Source organism: Poromitra crassiceps (assembly GCF_964638095.1).
Source record: "Poromitra crassiceps genome assembly, chromosome: 3".
Taxonomy (NCBI): Eukaryota; Metazoa; Chordata; class Actinopteri; order Beryciformes; family Melamphaidae; genus Poromitra; species Poromitra crassiceps.
Window position 1 is genome coordinate 45,861,517 of NC_139625.1, and position 23,694 is coordinate 45,885,210.

The window sequence follows — 23,694 nt, forward strand, 5'->3', positions numbered from 1 at the left end:
TTGACCCCCAGTACTGAGAGAGAAAAAGCTGGTGAGGCTGCTGCTCTGGGTGCCGGATCTCGTTCGACGCTGCGCCCCGCTTCAAGACCACTGTACCTAATTAAGTTAGTGTATCTCACTAGCTGATAGGACCCCACTTCAAACAAACCGAACTATCCCTTTAAGTGCCAAAATCGCAGAAAAATAAGGATTTATGAGATTTCACGCAAAATACTCAAATCAAATGCATCACATTTGTTTTCTCCAATGTCAATTCATAAAGGAGGTCATGTACAATGTATTTCATTCCAAATTACATAATATTAACCCTTTTAGGCCGTGCCAGCAAAACAAACTTTTTATGACAATATGGGTCGTGCTGGATGAGAACATCCATTGAGCCTTTGCTCATCTCAAGTAGAGATTCAGAGTAGATGATACACATTGGGAGGTGTGAAGTGAAGGGCACATTTTGCTGATGGTCTTCACGGTAGTTAAGCCTATTTGGATCTTGAGCATGCTACTCTGAAACATGCACAGAACATTGTGCATGCACTTCACACAGTTGCACTTATTGGAGTTAGAAGGGTTTTCATCTCCAAAATGTGTCTGGGACAAGTTTGCAATTTTCCGGTAGAGTGGTTGGGCTCAGTGACCTGTTGCATGTGTCTTTTTTTGCATCCAAATTCCTCAGTATTCAATGCTAGTGGCAGATTTACATTGAGATTTCACCACAAGATTGCATGAAAGTGGGCCCTTCTTAACATTCTCAATGAATGCTTCATTCGATGGCGGTAGAGCAGCTAAGTTTGGAACAGGCTGAGATGAAGGCAGTGACTTGGTCGAGGACCTGCTGGAACAGTGCAACCACATTGTCAATGGCCGATAGTTTGTACAGTTGTGAGGACTTTGATGACAGAGCCTTTTCCATAGTAAGACGCTACAGTGTCGCATCCCAATATGGCATGGGCTGGTAAAAGGTTCTTCACAACTTGTGAATGCTTGGCCAGTGTTGACTTGATGTCCACTATTGCCCTTTCCTTGTAGGGCGATTCCATGATGTGTGGGACATCCAGTCCTTCCTGTATGGTAATGGTGAAGGAGTAGGATGAGCACATCTGTGTCATCAGAAACCACTGAGATTTGATGTGCTTCTCCAGCACACCGGACCTTTTGGACAATGATGGTGTCAGCTTCTTCCTGCTGATTTTGTAGATCATATCGGCTCCTTCTTTCTTCCAACCTGATCTCAATGGGGCATGGCTCCTCCCCTGTCACATGGCTCCTCCCCTGTCACCACCAACTTGTAGATGGAAAAGCCGATCTTGGGTCAGTTCCTCACATAAGAGCTAAGAGATGGTGTTTCTAGCTGAGCCCTGTCTCTGTGACATCTCAGGTGATGGACTTGATACTGTAATCATAGCACCTGTCTAAGATGAGGTAGACGTCACTGTCTGATAGATATAAAGTCAGCCGTGTCATAACATTTTTGATTAAATCAGCTGGCCAGTGGATGGTCCAAAGAAGGGCTGATCCATCAATGACAGTGACATCTGCAACCCTGGCATTCCTCCTGGAGATTTTGACTTGGAGTGACTTCTTCAGTGTAGATTGGATTTACAAATTCACATTCCGTCCTCGGTAAACATGGCAGTTGGGACTGGTGCCAGCTCATAGGCGGGGACATCCTTCATGTCAACTTCATGGTCACTAGACAACAGTGTGATTAATTACCCTTGAATCGATGGAATTTAGGTCAAAAAATTGTGGAGATGCCAACTTGGATTGATTTGGTTGTTGTCATTGTCTTCACTTTGTTTGAGATGGTGTTGTAAGATCCCTCTGGCCAGGTCTTCTCAACATCTTCTAACATTGCCTCCTCAATCTTTATGACACTGTCTACAATAGACAGTTGGTAGGGTGATCTTGATGTTCATGATGCTTTCCCCTGGATATTCATTGGGATCCAATGGATGGAGGCAGGTTTCCAGTTTCTGACAAAGTCCTTGACTTTGGCATGTGCTTAACCCATGGCTTTAGCCTCCACCTTGTGATAGAGATGAACCTATCTGTCTTATCCTCTTCTATCTCCTTCATGTCTGACACAATCTTGCAGCATATGTGGTGGCTCAGGGCCCAGATCTTCAGTGCCTATGTCTTCACGGTAATCCAATGATCCCTCCATCACTGTGGCCGTACCTCATGAAAGTGGACTATAAACTGGTTGCTCCACAGGCCATTCCATATTCCACTAATGTGTCACATCACATGCTGCCCCTGGAGAAAATTGCTTTGTGGAGGAAGCTTCTCCATAGAATGAAGATAGTATGGACATACCTGACATGGTTGACATGGCCAGCTGCAAAGTAGTAGGTAAGCATCTTCTGGAATGTGGTCAGATGGAGAAGCCAGTCACCCTCACGTTCAGCCCAGATGTATGACATCATCAGCATCATTGTTTTCACCAAGACCTAAACCCAAAGTCTGTCTGTTCTGGTCTGACTCGTAATCTGATCCAAGGCTCTCATCAGGTCATCTGCTTTCTGGAAATTTCTTACCGGAACTCCAGAGAGCCCACTATCAGCCATCAGTGAACATATAGCCCCAACAAAACTCATCAATGTGTGCATACCCCCAAGTAGGGATGTAACGATAACCGGTTTAATGATAACCATGATAAAATTCCTTACAATAACCATACCGTTTAAAATTGTCATTATCATTAAAACCGTGGTACCGTGATTACCGTGGTACCGTGATTACAGTGCTTTGAAAAACATGGTAAATACTGTCCATCATCAACCAAAGTTGGCAACAGTCTCCCAGATGCAAACGTGCAGCCTTTGAGAAATCATTTCAGTGATTCTTGGATCTGAGTTTTCAATATAAAATGTTGTCAAATGATTTCAGTGAGTCTCTCAGTACTTTTTTTTTACATTTTCAGCATTTTCTTTATGAATACAGTGATAATACAATAATCGTGATAATTTTAGTCAGGATAATCATGATGTGAAATTTTCATACCTATACATCTCTACCCCCAAGACGTTTAAGTGGCACAGCCGCATCTATAAGTGACGTGTGTCTGTTTGAGGCGAGATGCAGTGTCCCAGCCATCTTGACTGGGGTGGCCCAAGTGGGCCACAGACTCAAGCAAGGGTAGCACTGATTGTGGCATTTAGGAAGGATGTAGAAAGTTTTCCCTCACCAAAATGTAGCCTAACTTCACTCTACCTTAAAAATAAGCCCGCTACAGCCTCTGAAAGACAGTATTGTTGGCCACAGATGCCAGCATCCTCAGGATTTTGGGGTGGCCAATTAGATTTCAGGGGTGGCCAGTGCCACCCCTGGCCCCTCCCTAGAAACTCCCCTGCCGACATGTGCACACATGATTTGAGTAGTGCACCTAGACCCCTCCCCCGGCTGTACAAGGAATTGAGAGTGGAGACAGAAAGTGTTGCAGCTCAAAGCCAGTGAAACATGCACACACGCACGCAGTCGCACACATGCACACACACACACACACACACACACACACGTACACACACACACACACGTACACACACACACACACCCACACACACACACACACACGTACACACACACACACACACACACACACACACACAGACACTAACACACACACAGTGCCAGAGAGAGGGGAGTGGGGGAGAAGGGTCTGACTTGCGCAAACATGCACCGCTTCAACACCTGGGAGTGATTTATCAGACTAAAAGTCCTCTGCTTATTTCATGTTTTTATTGGGGGTGGGGGGCACATGGCGCGGGAATCAAATAGGCTACATTATACATGACATCCTTGCTCCTTTATGAATAAACATTGGAGAAAGCAAATTTGATGCATTTGATTTTGCATGAAATCTCATAAATCCCGATTTTTATGGGATTTTGCCACTTAAGGGGTTAATATCTAAAAATGCTCAAGGGTGCTCACCCAGCACCCTCCTGTATTTTGAATAGGTACCCCCAAGGTACAAGAATCAGCAGAGAAAAAAACTTTATCAGACGAAACAAGGTTCATCAAAAAACAGCCTTTGGCTCCCGGACTAAGTAAAGGTCCACTGAGTTTAGCTCCCAGCTCCTAAGGAATTAGAGACATGGAAATACACACAGGATCATAACAGAGAAGGCCACACCGTGGCCTGGGTGTTACAGTCTCCCCACATGTTCACAGGATTTCTCTGAAAAGTTTTGCGCTGTGACCGACACACAGCAGGCAACACAATACAGCCAAACAGAGGTACAAACACGTAGCTGTTGTGTATGGGACACACTGTGCCTTTAAGACGACACAGGGTTTACGTCATCTCTGTCATAAAGCGGATGTGGATGTGTGTAAGCTAAGCCGTTTTCACACATACGTACAGGAAAATTACCTGTAAATCAATATCGGCCATTTCCCGGAATTTCCCTTCACACCTGAGCGCTCGCATGTGTGAATATATCGTCAAGCCTGTATCTTGGGGGGCCGGGGGGGGGGGGCTTATTTTGGGGGTCGGCAAAACTCGATGGTGAAAAAACGATGGTGAAATAAGTTCGCTTGTTCACACAATAAATCACACTCGTTTGACTTAAGAGTATGTTTTATCCTTCACATTCGCTCATGGGCTGCAGTGCAGAGTAGTATCCAGGCAGCGTCAAGCCAGCGTAATAAACACAGCCGATTTCCCCCCTCCCCCCTCCCCTCTCTGCTCGAGAGAGGCCAGTCCTTCAGTCCTCCGCACTTCGCAGCAGCCTGACACAGGACAGACACAGCGAGAAGGGCAGCAGCTTGCAAGCCGCCCAACGCTTGTATGTATGTAGAGAAAGCAAATGCACGAAGCGAAATGTGGAAGTAGTTTGCTTTGATGTGCGCGAATGATTAGATGATGCACGCTGGAAGTGAACGTTAAGCAACGTGTGTACACCTCGCCCATGAGAGAAGGACCGGTAAATGACTGGACCCGTTTCACACTTGTGTCCCTTATCGCGGCATACCGCTCTTCTGACTGGCTCGAAACTGGTGAAAAGTCCGCGATGACGGGGTCGCGCTTATACCGGAAAACAACTTAAACACCCCAAGGCATTAGACCGCTTTCCGGTCATTTAACGGTAAAAAGCGCATGTGTGAAAACGGCACTAGACAGGCATGATGAATAAACGTGTTAACATTACGTCATAGTCCGCATGTTATTTGAACATAACAGAAGCCTACTCACATTTTGACTCAGCTCAAGACTGTCCTAAACTTTCTTCAAGGCTTATAAACTTGTGACAAAAAAAACCTCATCTGTCCTGATGGTCGATTTTCATCCTGCTCTCAGTCCGACGTGCGGATATTATTATTTGCATTGAAATGTTACAAAATTATTCAGGTGGGCTCAGCGTAACGTTAGCGGACTTTCCCCTGCTCTCTGACTGAGCTCGTCAATAAGAGCTGGGTGTCAATGCTTCTACTTGATAACATTATAAACAAACAAGTTGCATATAATTACTCACATTCGATTGAAATTAGGAAAGAATGTGTATGTTCGTTTCATGTTTACAACATGAGCTCTATCATGTCTGCAGATCACTGTGTGGTTGCACCTAGGTGCGTTTGTTTGTGCGCACGGCACATGCCGGTGTGAGTTCTCAGTGTAAAAATGGTTGGCCCGCATTTTACAAATGCATTTGTAGAATTGTGATAACCACCATGTCCAGCAGTGTTTGAGAGAAATTAAACAATCTCAGCGCCAGGTAGCCAGAGAGAGTCCAGCCGAGTCTTGTTTTCTGAACAGAGTGCAGCCAGGGCCACAGGCGGTCCTCCGTGCAGTCACTCCAGTGTTTATTTAGTCGCATTATATATTATTACTTATGATTTATTTAGAGAACTACATACATTCAGGCGGTGTTTCACGTAGTCAATGGGTTAGCATGGGGTAAATCCTCACGTTCTTCCCAGCCAGCATAGTTAGCATTTACCTGCATGCTAGCCCAGCCCAGGCAGACATGAGAATAAACCGATCAGCGTCAGTCTGCAATCGCCAATTCTATTCTATAAATAATGTCTACTAGTTGGTTGGAAAGAATAGTGAAAATTGCTGGTGAATTTTAGAATTCTAGCATCTCTCTCTCTCTCTCACACACACACACACACGCACAGAGTGAGACAGCAGCCATTGAAACCTTGACATTGTGGGCACGAAAAGAGAATAAATGTTTTTTCTGTCCCACTGAGACATTATTCCATTTATACACACACACACACACACACACACACACACACACACACACACACACACACACACACACACACAGTCATTGAGGGCAGAGAGCTTTCTGAGAGCTGCAGAGTGACAGACAGCTCGTTAAGATCATCACGCTGAGGCCTGCTCTCGTTAGTGCCACACACACACACACACACACACACACACACACACACAGACACACACACAATGTTTTTTCAGACATGCTGAGTTGGGGCCGTGGGCTTTGTTGGAGGGACTGAATAGGGGACCTTGAGTGGCCTGTGTGTGTGTGTGTGTGTGTGTGTGTGTGTGTGTGTGTGTGTGTGTGTGTGTGTGTGTGTGTGTGTGTGTGTGTGCTTGTGCGTGCATGTGTCTTGTGTGTCTGTGTGTGAATTAAAGATACACACACATTCCCATTTCCATCTCTCTCTCTCACACACTGTCATACACACTCACATGTATAATCAAACACACACACACACACACACACACACACACACACACACACACACACAAGACTTGCACACACAAAATAACAAAGGACCTCCTCTCTCTCTCTTACCCACTCTCTCTAATTGGATTGAGACATCAGGAGGTGTCAATCAAATGTCTTTACAAACCGCCAATCTCTTCAAAAAGCCATTATACACCAATGGACCCCGGGGGGCAATTCTCACACACACACACACACACACACGCACACGCACACGCACACCCACACACACACGGTGAGGAAGGTAATAATTAGTTGGTGGTTTCATCGGCACTCCTGACACCTTGAGCCCACCAAAACGTTCTCACAGGCTGGACCGTGTGTGTGTGTGTGTGTGTGTGTGTGTGTGTGCGTGTGCGTGTGTGTGTTTGTGAGAGACAGAGACTTATGACCTGATCTGTCTCTATTTTATATTTTATGTTTGTTTGTTTGTTTGTTTGTTTGTTTGTTTGTTTGTTTCAGTCAGTGGCTTCAGTCAGGAAACAGGAGGTTGGTGCAGAGGTTGGTGCAGATCTTGAAAGTTATAGTGAATATGATCAAACGTGCTGTCAGTGGTTGCAGCTGAAAAGAAAAGTGACTCGACAACTGAATGGAGTTATAACCTCCTTGAGGCTAGCGAGGCTAGCATCCAACTTATCCACCTCATTTTAAGGATTTTTACTTTTTTGTGGGAAAAACCATCAGACACAAAATTATTATTCAAAGTAGAGTATTTGATATACTGTACATCTTAAAACATTGTCTGTGCTGCTGTGCTGAGGGGAATGACTGATTAAAGGAAGGCTTAGCCTATTTTCAACCCACTTTGTATCATTATAATCTCGGTAATACTGTCAGGGTTCCCCAAATAGCGACCCGCGGGCTGCATGCGCGGAATTGCTTTTTTCTTTTACAGTGCACCAACATGCAAGATACGTGCTGCTCTCTGTATTCCCGGACCACTTACTGATACTTATGTTTAAATTAACACTCATATTCAGGTTTATTTCAGGAAAAACATTTTGGCTAGTGGAAAATCTAATTGGCTGGTAAATTTAAAATCTAGCAGCCATATTGGCAGGTGGTCAAAAATGTTAATTTCAAGCCCTGCAAGGAGAGCAGGTGGTGACATAGGAGTGAGTGAGAAAAGGATCAAATATTGGTGGTTAAGACTGAATAATGTCAAGACTGAATAATGACATCACAACTGTTAGTAGAAAATGAGTTATTCCTCTAAATCTGGCTTCAAATGCCTCAAATTATTCGCGCCGGCACCATTCGGCCCCCAGCCCTCAGCAAAATGTGACCCTTGGTGAAAAGTAATTGGGGATCCCTGCTGTATATGCAGATGGACAGTGTTTACCTTGTGTATATTTACACAGGCAGACGAATCCCCATTTGTCTGCCTGCAGAAACTCTGCCCCAACAGCCGCCGTCGAACAAAACAGCTGTTCACTTCCGTGTCCAGAATGCAGCATTTTGCGCCATTCTCCCTGGAAGTGTCTGGAATAAACTGCAGAGCTCTCGGCACAGGAAAACATGAAGACAAGGTAAAGGCTGCCCATCTGCATATATTGCCCACATTATAATATATATAATATAATGATACAAAGTGGTTTGGAATTAACAGGGAATAGAACCATCGTCCTGCAGGCTCAGTGCCTTGCCTCTGCCTCAGTCCTTAGTGTCTCAGTGTCTCTGAGAGACTGGTTCTGACAGCTTGTTAGAAAACATTTCCAAAGCCTCCAGTTTGTGTTTTTCCCAGCATCATGTCACATGTTGTTACAGCGGCAGGGAGATGCGATCAACACGGCATGTTTATATCAACATGCTAACCGCCCCTCGGCATGTTTATATCAACATGCTAACCACCCCTCTCAGCCGCAGGCGAGCAGACTGAGCTCAATCTGGTTCAAATGTTGCTGTGCCTTTTTGGGTTTCAGTCTCGTTATTAATCTGTGGACTCACTGTGTGATAAACAACCCGATAAATAAACAGAGCAAAGGTGGCCTTGTGGTGGTGGTGTTGTTAGATAATCTGCTACTTCAGGCGTAAATACTGTAACGTTAAATCTCAATCATGATCGCTCATTCTCCATCGTCTGGTCAGAGGCACGGTTGGATAAAATGATAAGATATTGATATAAATTCATATAAAGATGATGATGAACGCGAAAGGGAGCTGACTGGAGCCCAGAGGATGTTATGGTAGGCACAGAGAAGAGGAGAAGTGTGCCTTTATTACTTTTCAAACTAGTAATAATGTTACTAATCTTAATCTGAGTGTTTAACCCGGGGACAACGGATGGAAATTAGCCTTGTGCTAAATCCGGCAATTTTTACACCCTTATTATGTTCCAGGTGACTGTATCTGCCTCATGGTTTTTGTGTTCATTAATTTTGCACTGTCCCGTCGAAATAAACAATTGAATTTAATTGAATTGAATTGAATTGAAAAACACCCTGCTAGCAGCCTTCAAATCTCTGAAAGCTTTAGGTTTGTATTGATTGAAAGCTTGATATCTGTAACAATTTGGCACATACACCATGCAGCATGTATTTCGATATACTGTAATTTCAAACTTTAAGGATAGTTCCTTGTTTATTTATTCCTAGTCTCTGCTCCCAGACGTTTGTTTCCCCCCTATCAAAGGTACACCATCTATCATCTATCAGTGAAAAAGCTTGAACTTTTATTGTGTATTTAATGCTGCTTGGTGGATACCGGTATGACGAATCTAGTGAAGGAATAGTCCATTCATATATAGAGCACAGGGCATCATAGATTGAAAATGTTTTTTTTTTTAGCCTACCTCGATGAGGTTAGGGGCAACGGGTGACTCATCCGGCTGGTTTCCTATAGACCTCTTGCGTGAGATCTCATCGCTCACAAGCACTCATCCCCCCTATGAATACCCTCGCCTCGGCCATCCCCTCCCCCGCATACGGGAGGCCGTATATCCCACTCTCAGCAAACGTATCGCCCAGGCTTCGATCCATGATCCTTCAAGGCAGAGATATCAATCTAGTCAGCATTATCCTGCCGTCTGCTGAGTGCAGCAAAAAGATAACGGGCGGCCAAGATATATCGGCCGTCCTGAAATCTTCCGACCCCCGTCTCGCCAAAGATCAATCATCAACCGAATTCCTCGTTGCGTTCGGGGTTTTCCGCGACATTATATGCTCAGTGTATCCCAGCCGTCGCACCGAGTTAGACGAGTACTTGGCTCTGATGGGAGACCTCCACCTTAGGTACGGGAAAAACATATTTTACCAGTACCACAAAGCGTTCTCTACAAAAGCGGCGCTGTACATAACTCGTTCCAACACCCGTCTAGACTGGTCCGTGTTGGATACCGAGCTATTGGTACTGGTCACGGGCGGTCATCAGGCGATCACCTGTTTTTCCTGCGGCGAAGTAGGCCACACAGCGCCCCTATGCCCTACGGCCGCCTTCCAGGCTTCCGGGAGCAACACCCCGTTTTCGGCCGGTCCACCCCCCCTCCTCCAGCAGGGAACCTTCCAGCCATCTCAATCAGACCGCCAGGGGCGCAAGGTAGTTATGCATAACAACATGGCTATTTGCAATAATTTTAATGAGGGAGTTTGCACATACCCTAACTGCATTTTTCTGCACGTCTGCAGCGCCTGCAGGGAAGCGCACCCCCGCTCCGTCTGCCCCCGCAGGATCCACCCCCCAAGGCAGTTCCCCAAAAAAGAAAAGTTGGGCTAACAATCATAAAATCCCTTCCATCCACCCCAATCGACATCCCAGCCCTGGGCCTCGAATTAGCCTGCCACCCTGATCGCGTATTTACCGATCATCTCTTAACCGGCCTCTCCCAGGGGTTCAAAATAGGAGTAATTTCTCCCGCCACAATTTCCCACGTCTCTAAAAATCTGCAAACGGCTCAAAAAGAGCCCAAAGTAGTTTCTCAACTCCTTAGCAGGGAATTATCAAAAGGATTCATAATCGGCCCATTTAATTCTCCCCCCTTCCCGGTGTTCCGAACAAGTCCAGTAGGCGTCGCCACTCGCAAATATTCCGGCAAAAAGCGCCTAATTATAGACCTGTCAGCGCCTCATCATGGCCCCACTCCAAGCATAAACAGCCTCATTCCTCCCGAACCTTATTCCCTCCACTATGCAAAAATAGACCACGCCATTCGTCTAATCAAACTGGCAGGCAAAGGTGCGTGGCTTTCTAAAGCCGATATCTCAGACGCCTTCAAAGTCATCCCTATCCATCCCTCCCAATGGCATCTATTCGGAATAAAATGGGATTCAAAATTCTATTTTTCCATAAGGCTCACGTTTGGGTGCAGAAGCAGCCCCGCCATCTTTAATTCACTAGCAGAAGCTCTATGCTGGATATTGCTAAACAATATCCGTCTGCCCGCAGTGCTACACCTGCTAGATGATTTTCTGCTCATCGACCCTCCGTCCGTCCCCTCAATCTCCCTAGTCAAACTCAAAGAGACGTTTCACAGGCTGGGCCTCCCTCTAGCTGAGGAAAAAACCTCCGGGCCCTCATCATCTCTCGAATTCCTGGGCATTAATCTTGACACCAAGCTTATGCAAGCTTCCCTCCCCCTCGAGAAATTGTCTTGCATCCGCAAAATAGCCCAGTCCTATTCAGCAGCCAGCTACATTTCAAAACGAGACCTTCTGTCTCTGCTCGGCCACCTGAATTTTGCCATGCACATTATTCCCCAAGGGAGGTCATTCATTTCCAGGCTGCTCAATTTAGCATCTTCAGTCCCCAGCCTCCTTGACTCAGTTACCCTCAACGAGGGATGCCGATCTGATCTCAAATTCTGGGCACACCTCTTAGAAAATTGGAACGGAATCTCATTTTTCTATGACGAAATCGTCTCGTCTGCCGACGACTTAAAACTTTTCACAGATGCAGCCCCATCCGTGGGTTTTGGGGGGGTCTACCAAGGCCACTGGTTCGCTGGCACTTGGCCGCAGCAGTTTGCCGGCTTGGATCAGTCCTCCGCTTTATACGAAATATACCCGATAGTGACTGCCTGTCACATATGGGGGCGCTTCTGGGCACGTAAAAGGATAGCAGTCAAATGCGATAATGCTGCAGTAGTCGCCATCATCAATAAAGGACGATCATCTTCCCCGGCCATTATGCCTTTCGTCAGGCGCCTAACCTGGCTTTCTGTCACCCATAATTTTATCATGGTCGCCAGGCACATCCCCGGGCATATTAACATAATCGCTGATCACCTCTCCCGTTTCAATTTCCAGGCGTTCCGCAGACTCTACCCCGAAGCGGACTCGACTCCGACACCTCACCCCTCCTTTTCTGCCCTCACGCTCTCATAGAGCGCAATCCCCATCTCACCCATTTTCTCCACTCGGCCCAGTCCTATATTAGGCAAGGACTGGCCAGTTCCACTATCAAAGCTTACGACGCGGCTTGGCGAATGTTTGCCATGTTCTGCCTCTCCGTCATCCAGCCCGTTCACCCCGTTCTAATTCCCACAGTATGTGCCTTCATTACTTTCTGCGTAGATGTCCGCCACCTCCGCCCTCCTTACATTCGCAGCCTAGTGGCAGGCATCCAATTTTACGCCAGGTGCCTCGACCCGGCTTTTCCCAGTCTATTTACAAATCCAGTTGTTAAACTACTATTAAAAGGCATTTCAAAAGCTCTCCCCATATTACGGCACTTGTTAACCAGCCTCAGACAAGGCATTCACTCCACCTTTTTAGACAGCCTCTTAGAGTGCGTATTTTCCCTGGCCTTTTATGGGTTCCTCAGAATCAGCGAGTTTACATCCCCCGCCACGTTTCAACCCTCACGTGACATAACTCTCTCCGATTTAAAATTCCACCCCGACCACTATAGCATCTCCCTGAAACATACCAAAGTAGGCGGAGCTTGCTCTATAATCATTGCTCGCATCCAATCTCCCTTCTGCCCCTTCTCGGCCATGATTCAATACATTAGAGTCAGGCCCCCAACTAGTCCCTCGGCCCCCCTTTTCCTCATCTCTCCCCATCATCACATGACGAGATCCTGGTTCATCCTTCACTTCAAGACCACACTCCAGAAATGCAACATCCCTGCAGAGAACTATTCCAGTCGCTCCTTCAGGATCGGAGCAGCCACATCAGCAGCCACGCAGGGGGTGTCCTCCGCCTCCCTTCAACAACTGGGGCGCTGGTCCTTAACCGCCTATGCATCCTACATTCGACCAGAGCAAGACGCCATATTATCAGCCCAAAGATCCCTCCTTCCATGACTAAAGAGGCAGCAAGCACTTCGTTGGTGGTGATCAAACTCTCCTTTTTCTCATCAATGTGCCCATGCCCGGGCTATCCACATCCACTCCCTTGCATCCCCGCTTTGCCTTAAAAAAACCCGGTCAGCCCCTCATCTCCCGGCATGCATAAATTCTCCCCGTCAGCCCACGACCTGACTAAAGCATACCCCAGGCGAGCTCCATGACCCCCGTTTTCACTCTCCCAGTTCCTGAAATAACTTTAAATTCCTTTGGGGGATGTCCTATCTCATACAGCACCGACGCCCTCTCTCATAAGCAAGAGGAGCGTCACATCATGGAGTCATACGCCATACTCAAACTGTCTATTCTGATTCAATAAAGTTTGTTAAAATTATATTAAGAGTCTCTCATGATTGAAGTGTAGTCGTAGACTGAATTTCAATCATGGAAGACCAAATAAGGCATTAATAGAGCACCCCATGCTGTCATACCCCTCAGCCCAAATGACGTCACCATCTCCGATGTCACCTTCTCCATGACGTCACCTTTGCAGTGTGACGTCAGTTGCCCAAATGACGTCAGTTATGACATCATAAATGCCCTTCTCCTGGTACTATATAAGGCCCCCATCACCACAGCTTAAATCACACTTGTGCAGTCATCACTCACCTTGTGTCAGCATCACGCATTCATCCAGCATCTCCAGAGCAAGAAGCTTCATCCCACCACCTCCCCAGATCACCACCAATGTTATGACTCCTGTTGGAAACAGATCCCCTTAGGGGGGATGTCCTATCTCATACAGCACCGACGCCCTCTCTCATAAGCAAGAGGAGCGTCACATCATGGAGTCATAGGCCATACTCAAACTGTCTATTCTGATTCAATAAAGTTTGTTAAAATTATATTAAGAGTCTCTCATGATTGAACTGTCTTAACTTATTTTTCAGGAATGAAACATTTTAACCCATTTTAACCTATTTCAGGACTTGAACCTTTTTATAGCACTTTTCACATGCATGACCTATTTATGAATTAATTCCTTTTTTAACCTCTATGACTGTTTATTGTCTATTATTGACTTTATATCAAGGATCAGCTTCCTAATGAAATCAATCTATCACATCACCTCCGACACAATATTGTTATGCAAGATTTTGATGCCATTGTATTCCCAAATATTGTGTAGTTTCATATGTATTCACATGCCAGTGCCTAAGTTTAAGCTCAAACACAGCCTTCTTCGAACCGTGGAGCCGATTGCTGCGAGCGTCACATTGACCCTGCAAAATCTTGCAAATGTGCATGGCATACTCCATAACACAGCAGTACATAATATGTCACCAAGGGCAACTCCATTTAAGGCTGCCCACTGTGCAGTTAGTCTGTTACTGTAATTATATCACCTTCCCAGTAACATACTCACTGTAACTAGTGTAAGGGAGTACACTAGTTACAGTATGTAGTTAAAGTAACTTCAAGTCACTGCATGCATTATACTCTGCGGGACTGGCACAGCGCTACAACAAAGTGTGGAGATAAGCCTGGCTATATGCAAGACTACTGCATTGCCAGAATGCGTTGATCATTGCCCCATAGGCAAATAAACAGAAAGTATGCAGTTTGGCTGATTGTTGGCCCCACCTGTGACATGTCAGGAGATGTCTAAGTTGTGTGTGTGTGTGTGTGTGTGTGTGTGTGTGTGTGTGTGTGTGCGTGTGTGTGCGTGCGTGCGTGCGTACGGCCACCTGTACCTGTTCAGCTGCACTCCCACTGAGTCTGCAGCCAAATAATACTCCATTAAAATACCAATAAATAGCCTACTCCAAATTCAATTCAAACACCAATAAAGAAGTAACCTAATTAAAATAGCAACTAGAAAAGTGCACTCGGTGGAGTGCAGATCTCCGCAGGACCGCATTTTCCCCCAAGCTGATCCATAGACCATGTGTGTGACGAGACATCGTCTGAATGCAATGTGGTAGTGAGTGTTGTCATACTGAGATGCTATTGTAAATCATATATTGTTATTGTCAGCTTTTATTTTATTGTTTTGGTAATGTATTTGTTATGATGGGTTTATTGTATGTGTTGTAACACATGTATTTGTGTTTTTGTCAAATTTGTGTTAGAATAATTGTGGTTTAGTTGTTTTGATTGGGGATGAGGTTACGCGTAGAAGGGTGCATCTGGGTCCGAGCGGCGCACTCCCCAAGTTTGAAGTCAATCGGACAAATGTTTGTCAAGATAAACTGCTTTTTGTGTTGACAGTAGGTGGCGCTGTCAAATTGCACGAAATTCAGGACTGCACTACGTCGAGTCCCCAGCAGCACACTCCCCAAGTTTGAAGTCAATCGCATGAACGGTTGTCAAGATAAACCACTTTTTGTGTTGCCAGTAGGTGGCGCTTTGCCGAATTCCATGGAATTCAGCTCCTTGCACTCCGTTGGTTCCCCCTAAGCGCACTCCCCGAGGTTGAAGTTGATCGGACAAGCGGTTCTCAAGATAAACCACTTTTTGTGTTGCCAGTAGGTGGCGCTATGCCGAATTGCACGAAAACATACTCCTTAGTACACTCCTTAAGTTTGAAGTAGATCCGACCAACGGTTCTGGAGATCTGGGAGGAACACACAAGGGCAGTAGAGAAGGAGCCAGCACTCAAAAATGTCCTTTTGAGGGTTTTTATTCCTGTTTCAAACAACAACGTACGCGTTTCAGCACAAAGCCTTCGTCAGCGTTGTCACATTGAACACACAAGGAACACACGCACTGTGTTGCCAGTAGGTGGCGCTAAGCCGAATTGCACGAAACAGGTCACTACTCCGTCACGTACTCCTTAGTACACTCCCAAAGTTTGAAGTAGATCCGACCAACGGTTCTTGAGATCCGGGAGGAACACACAAGCAACACACGCACGCACACACGTTGCCAGTAGGTGGCGCTATGCCGAATTGGACAAAAACAGGTCACTGTACTCCGTCACGTACTCCTTAGTACACTCCCAAAGTTTGAAGTAGATCCGACCAACGATTCTCGAGATACGGGAGGAACACACAAGGAACACACAGAAACACACAGAACACACGCACGCACAGACAGACAGACGCACGCACTGACAGCGACAATCTCATAATCTCCTGGCGGAGATAATAAGCAATTAACTTAATTTCATCACCAATAAATAACCAGCTTCATCAAAATACCGAGCTGACTTAATTCAAACAACAATCAAATGAGCCTTACAGGGGATATAAAACGATGTGTGTGTGTGTGTGTGTGTGTGTGTGTGTGTGTGTGTGTGTATGGGGTCCTATCGACGTCACTATTCAGTGACACATGCGCAGCAACGTGTGTGTGCCTGCGTGACTTAACATAGTCAATCTTGTCACGCGTGCACACGTACGCGCACTATGATGTGCGCAAACTACATCACGCGTAACGACAAGCTGCGTAGCACAGCTACTTACAGCGTGTACACGTGTGACCAGTGTTGGAGAAATTTCGTTACGCGTTCACACACACACGCGTTCGCAGTTTTGAGTGTTACGCAACCGGAAGTGTATCTGCATCGCGCACAACATGAACGCGTAATTTTACGCGTAAATGTACGCGGGTTGCGCAGTCAGAGCGCGTAAGCGCACGCATACACGCATGACCATTACAAGTCAATGGGGAAACTACATGACACGTCAAGCGTTGTGTGACACGTTCAGTCGTAGCTGCGCATGTTTATTGAGTCGTTTGGCACTTCAGATCCGGTCGCATAGTATCAAAAACTGTGAACGCGTGTGTGTGTGTGAACGCGTAGCGAAATTGACTATGTTAAGTCTGCTACTCAGGTGTCAAAGCATGCGTTGTGTGACACGTTCAGTCGTAGCTGCGCATGTTTATTGAGTCGTTTGGACCTTCATAGTGTGTGTGTGTGCGTGCGTGCGCGCGCGTGCGTGTGTGTGATTTATATGGTAATAACCTGGGCGGCGTTCTGGATGTTTCACTCTGCCTGAAGATCCGTTTTATTCTTTCTCCGTCTATCCCACAGCTGGACTTTTGTCTCTATCTGTATCTGTCTCACTCTCTCTCTTTGTGTGTGTCTCTCTCACTCTATGTCTCTCTCCATCTCTGTGTGTCTCTGTCTGTCTGTCTGTCTCTCTCTCTCTCTCTCTCTCTGTCCTCTTCGTTCTCTCTCGCATGTCAATCCGGGCTAAGCAATTGGCTGTTTGGAGAAAACCGGGGTTAGATCAACGACAACAGGTTGGATCTATTCACCTTATTCAGAAGAGACCGTCTGGCTTGAGAGACTAAAAGGAAGTGTAAATACAATCAGAGGTTCTGATTGTATTTACACTTCCTGTGTAAATACTTTAGAATACAGAATGCTTAGTTAATGCTTAATAAGCATGAATTAACAGGGTTAGTAAAGCTTAGTAAGCCTTAATTAACCCTTAATTAACATTAACTAATGTGCATTAAGTAAGGGTTGGTTAATGCTTAATAAGCATTAATTAACACACCGTAATTAACATGACTAGTAGTGCTTAATAAGCATCCATTAACCCTTAATTAACGTTAATTTCAGGTTTGCTGGTTCCGTTTCTTCATGTGGCCCTAATTTATATGCATGTTCTATAAGCATTACTTAACTGTAATTAACCATATATTAATGCTGTTTGTGACTCTTATTGTAAAGTTGCAAACATATATCCCTTAAGTAACACTTAATAAAAGCTTGAGTGTGCCTAATAAGCATTACTTACCTGTAATAAACCATGTATTAATGCTCTTTGTGACCCTTATTGTAAAGTTGAAAACATGTATGCCTTAACTAACACTTCATTAACACATTAAAGTGCTGAAAAAACATTACTTATCTGTAATTAACCATTTATTAATGCTCTTTGTGACCCTCATTGTAAAGTTGAAAACATGTATGCCTTAACTAACACTTCATTAACACATTAAAGTGCTGAAAAAACATTACTTATCTGTAATTAACCATTTATTAATGCTCTTTGTTACCCTTATTGTAAAGTTGAAAACATATATGCCTTAAAGTCCCTGGAAACCAGAAATATTTCTTTATTATTTAGCATTTTGAGTTCATCACATCACAGGACCCTATGTTAATAAGCCACCAGCCAAATTTGAACAATGATGAACGTCGCAAAGTATATAAATTTAGGTTTGACAGCCATGGCAAAACTCATGAGATTTCATTATTTTTTAGAGTGTATTTTCTCCCGCGGGCTGTGTTGGCGTGTCCCGTCTACAGCAGGGAAATTTCTGTCTCTCGGAGAGCGCGAGAGAGAGGGGGGGAGGGAAACGGAGAAAGAGAGAAAGAGAGATGAGTGCACACACCGTGTGTGTGTGTGTGTGTGTGTGTGTGTGTGTGTGTCTTCGCGCGTTGCTCTGCGGCTCTGAGAGGAAGAGATCTCTGTCCGTTCTTTGCCCCCACAGCGCTCGCTGAGTGTCTGTCTCCCACTCTGTGTGCTCTCTCTCTCTCTCTCTCTCTCTTTCTCTCTCTCTCTCTCTCTCTCTCTCGGGACTAGTGAGAGAGAGAGAGAGAGAGAGAGAGAGAGAGAGAGAGAACAGCATAGCGCTCGACACAGCCTGGTGACGCGAAGTTACTCACACACACACACACACACACACACACACAGTAGGGCGAGTTGCGTGCGTGTACAAAGGTTATATAGAGCTTATGACGTCATAAGCTCCTGCATTTTAGCACCTCGCGCCAGGGCCGTAACCAGGGTTCCGAAATAGGGGAGGTCTAGGGCGCCGCCGAAAAAAAATTGAGTTTTTTTTCCCCCTTTTTTAGCCATATTTAGAGTAATATATCATTTTAAATCAACATTAGGATTATACTGTTGTGATGTCATTATTCAGTATTCTCTTTCATGTCACCACCTGCTCAGCTCTCCTGTCAACATAATTGTAACTAACAAACACAAACTGTTTTAGCCAAATTCATATCAAAATGACACCTACAAACACAGGTACACAACCCAAGCCATACACAACACACAAAGTCATCATCGATAATAAAAAAAACATACAGAGGGACATTTATTTATTCCTGATAGGAACGATTGAAAAATAAAATAAAATATATTATGTTGTTTTTAACTTTACACCACCTCTTTTTGTTACTTATTGGGTCATGAAACTGAAACCATGCATATAGCCACCTGCATACCTGACTTCGGGAGCTTGGCAATTGGCATCATGCATGATTAGCCAGTAGCATCCCAACGTGTCACACAGGTAACATTACTTAAGAGACAGACTAGACACTTAAGCCCAATTTATGCTTTGTCTGCAGACACTTTTGAAACGGTCGCCGACAGAAATGAGGACTTGACTCGACACTTTCAAGTGTCGGCGAGCAGTGTCTGCTACCTAGGGAAATGTCTAGTGTCGCTGACTATGTCATAGTATTGCGCAAGTCTGATTGGCTATATAGACGGCACGCGCTTTACTTCCTTGTTTTGGTTTTCGATCGATTGAAATGAATGAACGTGTATCAGCCTGTCCTTGATGTATGACTTCATGAAAATCACAAAGAACATCATGACCAATTTCCCAGAGAGAGAGGAGGTGAGTTGTGTGGTTGTGTGTTGTTTATATGCGGCTGCAGCCAAGTACGTTACATCTTGCCATTCCATTCCCTCTCTTCTCTTGGCTTTCTGCACTTGATAGCGTTCGAGTGTCACGTGACGGTTGAACCGAGGCGAACGTTCACTGAAGTATAAATGCAACACCATGAGCGACACTTTCTTTTTCGTCTGCGACCATGTGCTGAGCGACACTTTCTAATAAGTATAAATTAAGCTTTACTTTCTTGGTTGTTGCTAAAAAATCTGTCAGTGTCACTCACTGTCTGTCGTTCACTCGCTCACTGTCTCGCAGCTCGCTCACCTTCAATTATCTCGCCAGGCAGACAGACAGTCATCACTCACCACCATCCTGCTGCTCTCTCGGAATCAAGTTACCGCGGACGCGGCGTCAGATGACTTCCTGCCTGACCTGCCTTTCGTTTCAAAATAAAAGCGATCCCGTGTTTTTCATGCTTTTCCATGCAGATTGTTTTATAAAAAAATAAAAATAAAAATAAAAATATTAGGGGAGGTCCGGACCTCCCCGTCCTCATAGCTAGTTACGGCCATGCCTCGCGCACTGCTCTCTTCAATGAGGAAGTACCTTGTAGAATCTTGTAGAAAAGTGTCGATTTTAAGGCTTTGGGTTGAAAGTAATGTATAATAATTTCTGAGGCAGACAATTACTAACATAAGACCCTAAATAACATAGTTAGAACGTTTTTGTGGATTTTGGTTTCCAGGGACTTTAACTAACACTTCATTAACACATTAAAGTGCTGAAAAAACATTACTTATCCGTAATTAACCATTTATTAATGCTCTGTGTGACACTTATTGTAAAGTTGAAAACATCCCTTGAATAACAACAAGCGTAAGAGTGCTGAATAAGCATTACTTAATTGTAATAAACCATTTATTAATGTTCTTTGTGACACTTGTAAAGCTGAAAACATGTATCACTTAAGGAACATTTCATAAAAGCACAAGAGTGCTGAATAAGCATTACTTAACCGTAAATAACTATCTATTAATGCTCTTTAACAATAACAGCGCCCTGGAAGCCGAATCAACAGCCCTCGGAGCAGAGCTTCCGCAATTCCGTTATGATGCGTTGTGATGTGAAAAGCGTCACAGCAGAACGTTTTGCCAGAGGATGAACTGGGAGCTCTCCGTCTGGAAAACATGTAGCAAAGGTAAACATTGCCCATCTGCTTATATCAACGAGCATTATAATGATACAAAGTGAGTTGATAATCGGCAAATGAATGCTCTTTGATGACTGGAGCATATGTACTGTAATTCTGAATAATAATAATAATAATAATAGAATATTGATATAAATGAGCATGGACAAGTACCAGATTTTCAGAATGACCAGAGCCCTTAAAAATGTATGACAGCAATGAAATTAGACAACACAGAGTTTTGGCTTTTAGCAAGATTATCTTAGTAAGAGTTAGATGAATTTAAAGCCTTTTGTTTGTAAACATGAATTCAGTACTTCAGCTTTTCACAGTTGACAATTTATAATTCCCCAAAAATAATAAAGTGCGCCCACAAATAAAATATGTTGTCCCTTCAGTCCAAAAAATAAAATAAAAAATTGTTTGGGGCCAAAAGTCGATGGGTGTCTGTACGCGTCCCGATGAATTTCATCCGCTGGACTGTGTGTGTAACGACCGCTCCAGTCGTACAGCAGGGTAGTCCTTGATGCTACTGCAGTGAATGTGTGGATTGCTCTTAGATGCTCAGTGGTGGCTCGCCATCCCAGTCTACTGGGAGATCTGTAGTCTCGCTGTATTCCCCTGGATCCTGGGATTCATCCTGGAAGTCCCCGTCTACAAAAATCTGACCTATGACAAGGTCACACCATTTCTCTCAATTACTATTCTGTAATCAAATCAATTGGTACAGGCTACAATATTTATAAAATTTGGGTAATATCCCAGTAAACCAATAGTAATTCAATCTACAAGCTACAGTGTAGGGATGTTCATCAATAATCGATAATTGATAGTTGAGGAATGAATTCGATCACGTGGAATTTTTATCGATTTTTGTTTTGTTTTTTGTTTTTTGCGGACTAGGTTTGGGTGGAATTCGTTCCTCCTCGCCTCACTCCATTGCACAGCCGACTAACGTGAGGTGGAGCTTCATATAGCCTCTAGTTTCAAACAAAACTGTTTTAAACATGGGGAATTCACAACGGCATGCGCCGCAGACACAAACAAACGCACCCAGTGGTCTGTGGACCTCAGCGAGGCTGTTATAACTGACACTTCGCACACTTCTCTCCTAATTTTCAACAAAGTGTGAGTAGCGGTACACGTGTTTAAGTGAATTCAAGTCGTTTTATTTGTTTATAATGTTATGAACTATGAAGTAGCAGCAGTCAGCATGGACTCAGCTAGCCTTTAGCTGCTAATGCCCACCCGAATCAATTCACACACATCTCGGCAAATAATAATATCCACACGTCGGACTCTGAGAGCAGCTGGATGGAACTCGACCATCAGGACAGATGAGGTTTTTGTCGCAAGTTTATAAGCCTGGAAGCCGCGGCCGGTGAGCTGCCTGAGTTCTACTTTCAAAATGTGAGTACAGTAGCCTAGCTAGCTAGTGTAAAGCTTCTAGCACACTCTTCGCGCACGCGCTGGAGGCGGGGCTCCACGGAGGGCGCGCGCACTCTGCGCAGGCCAAAACAGAACATAGTGAGTGCTCCAGAAATGGCGGCGATCAGTGCCAGGCAGTCTGAATGAAATTGAATGTAGTGTTCCCAATTCTATATATTAAATTCTAAAAAATGACCCTCAACATTTGGGAAGGCTTAGCCACACAACTAGTTCGTTATAATCGAACATCATGCTGTTAGGGTTTTGTTTGTTGGACTCAAGGGCAGAGACAGACAGAGACAGAATATCAAGTTGTAACACAGTTTGTTTATTTAAATGTTATTGGTTGAGTCCGGATGGACGAGATACCCAGGTTGCAGGATGGTAGGCTAGAGTCCAGGTAGGTGAACGAGCAGGCATCCAGAAGTCCGGGCTGGCAGAGAGCAAGCAGGCTGAAGTCCAGGCGGGCAGAGAGCAGGTAGGCTGAAGTCCAGGCGAGCAGAGAGCAGGTAGGCTGAAGTCCAGGCAGATGGCGAGCAGGCAGACAGACAGGGGAGGATTGGCCCAGGTGGTCAGAGTTAGGGCAGCAGACGTTCCTCTCCATGCAGGTGAGAAGATAATCTGACAGTGTCTTGACGTCTGGGCTGGGTATATGAAGCCTGCTGATTGGTGATGCTTGGCAGCTGCGATAGCTGGAGATCAGCTCCACACACCTGGCTCCAATCCTGTAATCACAACAGAAAGGAGGGGGCGAGAGAGACTAGGAGGCAGAGGTTGAGGGCATGACAGTACCCCCCCCTCTACGGGTGCCACCTGGCGCACGCCTGGCTCCGTCAGGGTGCTGGCGACGGAAGTCCCGGATGAGCGTGGGGTCCAGTATGTTCCGCCGAGGGACCCAGCAGCGCTCCTCCGGACCATATCCCTCCCAGTCGACCAAATACTGGAATCCGCGGCCCCGGCGACGGACATCCAGGATACGCCTCACGGTGTAGACTGGACCACCCTCCACCATCCGAGGAGGAGGAGGGGCGGCTGTGGGAGGGACAAGAGCACTGGACTGCACCGGCTTTAACAGAGACACATGAAATGTGGGATGGATCCTTTTGAGGGAGGAAGGGAGCTTAAGCCGAACAGCACATGGGTTAATGATGGTTTCAATTTCATACGGCCCAACGTAGCGAGGTGCAAGCTTTCGAGAATCCACCTTGAGAGGCAGATCTCTCGAAAGAAGCCATACCTTCTGCCCTGGAGCGTAGGCTGGAGCTGGCACACGGCGACGGTCGGCCTGGACCCGTGACCTGGAGGCAGCTCGTAGTAAGGCGGCGCGGGCTCTTTTCCAAGTAGCGCGGCAGCGGCGCATCTGGGCCTGAACTGAAGGCACTGCAATCTCCTCCTCCTGACCTGACAACAGAGGAGGTTGATAGTCCAAAGAACATACAAACGGAGACATACCCGAGGAGGCGTTGGGAAGGGTATTGTGGGCGTACTCCACCCAGGGCAGCTGTGAGCTCCAAGAGGAGGGGTTCGCCGCGGTGATACAGCGAAGAGCTGCTTCCATC